The sequence below is a fragment of the Oryzias melastigma genome, linkage group LG13 (assembly GCF_002922805.2).
Source record: "Oryzias melastigma strain HK-1 linkage group LG13, ASM292280v2, whole genome shotgun sequence".
Classification (NCBI taxonomy): Eukaryota; Metazoa; Chordata; class Actinopteri; order Beloniformes; family Adrianichthyidae; genus Oryzias; species Oryzias melastigma.
In genome coordinates, this window is record NC_050524.1 from 1,172,867 (window position 1) to 1,177,274 (window position 4,408).

Consider the following 4,408-nt stretch of genomic DNA (forward strand, 5'->3'; position numbering starts at 1 on the left):
TCTGCTAAGAATTTCGGGGCTCATTTAAAGGTAAATGAACATCTGGCAAAATGCTCCTTTTTTGACTAATTTGGAATCTACTGAGGTTTTGGGCAAATTCAGAGACCATACCTTCTACACATTTTTAAATTTGACAGAATCTTTTTTTGTTTTTCTTCTTCTTTTTTTTAACTTGTCCTGTCCAACAGCTGAGCCAACAGATGCAGGCTGAGAGCTTCTTGTGTTGGTCAGAAAAACTCATTGCCCAGCAAATTATTTCTCACCTCAACAGCTCGTCTTTTTCTCTTCATCCAATGCAGTTTGGTTTTAGAGCTCAGCATTCGACAGAGACAGCTAACTGCTTTTTCACAGAAAACATAAAGCTTCTGTTAGATAAGGGTGGTGTAGTTGGGGCTGTGTTCCTCGACCTAAAAAAAGCTTTTGACACTATAAATCATAAAAAGCTACTGACCAAACTAACAAAATTCAATTTCTCCTCAAAAACTATAAAATGGATGGAATCTTATTTATCTAATAGATCTCAGACTGTCAGGATGAATCATCATCATTCCCCTCCTATCCCCATCTCTACAGGTGTTCCGCAAGGTTCCATTCTAGGGCCTCTACTTTTCTCTATCTATATCAATGACCTCCCCTCTGTTTGTTCTGACATCTTCGTTCAGATGTATGCTGATGACACTGTCATTTATGCACATGGCAATAACACATCTGAGGTGGCTGAGAATCTTACTAAAACAATGGTCGTGTGTCAGAGTGGTTGGAACAGTCAAATTTTAGACTAAATGTGAACAAAACTGTTGCAATGTTCTTTTCTAAAACAAACCGTAAACATGTTCTGGCTGATGTTTCTGTGGCAGGAAAGAAAATAGAAGTTGTTGAAAAATTTGAATATCTTGGTATTTTAATTGATACAACATTCAGTTTTAAGTCCCAAATTCAAAATGTATGTAACCGTGTTAAGTTTAAACTGTCCAATTTTAGATTTATTGGGGCAAATATGTCACTGCAAGCTGCTACAATGTTTATGAATGCAATGATTTTATCACACATGACATACTGTCTCACTACATGGTCTCAGGCAAACAAATCAGCATTAAAACCTCTGGAGTCACTTTACAAACAAACAATTAAAACACTGTATAAAAAAACCATTAAGATATCATCATTGTGACATTTTACAAAAACACAAACTGTTAAACTGGGAGAATGTCATCAAGTACACAAAACTATGTTTATTTTATAAAATCATTCATGGTATGTCATCCTCTCCACTCAACCAGTTTGTTAAAATAAGATCCATCTCCCAAAGAGTGACTCGAGGATCTGTTCGACAGGACTGTAGAGTTCCTTTGCGGAGAAGTGCCTTTAGTCAGAGCGCCTTCTCCGTAACAGCAGCTCAAGAGTGGAACTCTGTCCCTCACGCAATCAGAGAACTCACCACATACACTCTGTTTAAAAAGCACTTAAAACACTGGCTTATATCACAACATACAAATCTACATTGAATTGTGTTAATTGCCTGCCACTCCCTGTCCATTCTATGCCACCTTTGAGTCTTTTATAATAGTTTTAATGTTTCTTACTGTGTGCATTTTATTATTGTTATATGTATTTTATATGTATTTTAACTGATTTTCTAACCTTTATTTTGTATGTATTTCTTTATTTTTTACTTGCGTACTTAACTGATGTTTTAAGATTTTTAGGTTGACAATGTTTAACACCTGTCCAGGGACTACAGATGAAAAATAGCTTGTGGGCTAACTCTGGCACATTGCAGCGATGCTATTGATGTGCACTGTCCCTGTGAAATAAACTGAACTAACAAACTAACAAATTTTACTGTCACAACAGGGATTTATTGAGTATAAACCCCTGTTGTATTTCATGCTAAACTTTTTTCATATTTTATTTTATTTATTTATTTATTCTTTTTCTGTTTGTTGTTGGACTGGACGGAAAAAAAGAAGGGGGTGGGCAAGAGAGGGAAGCAACAGAGGGAAGCAACATCATAAAACAACCAGGACTAAGTGATAAACTAGAATGGGCGGGGCCTGTCTACACACACACTCTATAGTCACACACACACTTGTTGGTCAAACTAGTCTCCACATTTAACTAAACATAATGTACTCAATTCAACTATAACAGCAGCTCACACGCTCCATCATACAAACCCATTCAGATAAAGACTTTCATTCTGTCACACAAACGGTTAGTGCTAAGGTGAGCTGATACCTGTGCTCAGGTGAGTGTTTATGTTTCACTGAGGTGGATGGTGATGGAATGTACTCAGGGGGAGAGCGCCCGGCCATCCCCACGCCAAGACCCCCCGCCGGGGCAGCAGCTGCAGCCAAGATCCCCCCAAACACCCGCCATGGAGCCACGGAGAGAAACCGCCCGCCGGGCAATCCCGCCGAGCACCCAGACCGGGGCACGCGGGACCGCCGCAGAGGCCCCCCACACCCAAGAGCAGGAAGGCACAGGAACACGGAGAGTGCAGGCCCCAGCCCAGCCAGAGGAGCAGCCCCCCCACCCCGCCAGGAGGGCCAACGCGGGACCCCACCCCCGGAGAGCCCCCCAACCCCCGAGGAGCAGCCCATCACCACCCAGCGGCGCAGAGGACCCCCCCGCCCCACCCCAGGTACGAGCCAGGGCCCCCCAAGGGCAACCCACCCCATACTCCAGACAACCGCCTGCCCCCACCGCGAAGGTCCAGTGGAGAAGCAGGGCAGGGGCCGCCCACCCCCGCCGAGCAGAAGGGAACCCAAGAGAAACAGAGGCCCCAAGGAGTGATGTAAACAAGGCCCGACCAGGCACACCCACTGATGGAGTTAAGGAGAGGACTAGTTCTCGAAAGCAGGGACCGGATTCCGCACCACCGAGATGTGGACACCCCCCGGCTCCGATGTAGGTTGATCCCCTGCTAGATCTTAAGTCTCGGGGATCCCACTCCCGGCGTGGGGAGGAGGCTGCCGAGCCCAGGAAACCGGCACCCAAGAGACTAGACCACCAGGCCGAGGTCCCCCCCTCCCCTCCCCCGCCAGGGATGGGGTAGGGGACAGAAGGTCGAAGGTCCACCTCCCTTGTGTGATGCGTGCGTGTTTGCTTGTTAGAGTGTATATTTGTGGTGTTAGAGGTGTGTGTGCTAAAGGGGTGCAGCTAAAATTGGTGAGAAGGCCTTAACAGGGCATCTCCTGGTTGCTCACAGAGATGTCCCATCACCCTCCCACCAGCGGCCCTACGTGACTATGGTGCGGTTAAAATTGGCAGGAGGGGCACTGAGAGGATGTTACGTCCACGAGTGTCTAGGGCTAGATGGTTCCGTAACATAAGAACTCAAAATCAATTAATTTTACATTTTTTATTAGATATGAAGTGGAGGAGGGAAGGTAGGGACCAAGGTTGGGCCAAAGGAATGAAAAGAACAAAACAAAACACAGCCTGGCTATCACTACTCTGAAACAAAAACAACAAAAGTCTATCTGACTTATCTAAAAATTGGGGTAAAAAACATACAGGGGTGGCACCAACCAACTTACCTAGTGTGTTTAACAGTAGACAAGCTACGTGAGGTGTACAGGGTACCCTGTCTTACCTGTCCACAAACCTCCCACACACTCCAACAGAAAGCAAATGAGCTACACATTAGTCAGTTCAGTATAGAGCAAAAGGAAGAGCCTCCTTCCCAGAGATCTTGCTCAGCTTTTATGCCATCCAGGTAGCTGGCTCTGGAGCCTGATTGGAGTCCTCGTCATGTCTGCCGGGTGCCTCCAACCAGCCAAGGTGCAGCTCAGCCATGCAGAGGAAGGAGGGAGAAAACAATGAAACTCTGCATGTAACAGAGGACATCGACTGTTTGCTGGCAGTGATGTCCAAGCACCCCCCCTACCAGGGGTCCTAAATGTCTTAGGTGCAAATAAAACCAAGGGGAGGGGCAAATCTATGCAGCGGCCACAGGAGGAGGGGCCACTGGCAGGTAGTCCACCCCCCGCAGCACAGTGCAATACAGACACCCTCCCCTTCACCCTATTGCATGTTTATGTGAGGAAGGGGATATGTTGGGGTCAGTTGGTAAATGGCGTATACCTATATAGCGCTTTCTATGAGGGCCCAAACCGCTTCACAGTCACAGACCCATTCACCCATTCACACACTGGTGGTAGCACCGCTGCCAAACACTGGCGCCAACCTCCCACCAGAGGCAATTCGGGGTTCGGTGTCTTGCCCAAGGACACTTCAACACATGGGGGGGCAAGGCGGGAGTCGAACCCGCTCACTTCTGATCTGGAGTCGACCGCCCTACCACTGCTATATCTGCACTATCGCAGTGCTCACATATGTCTGAGCTTCTGAGACCCATCTTGAACATCCTCTGACCAGTATAATAAATTCTATGGAGAGTTTT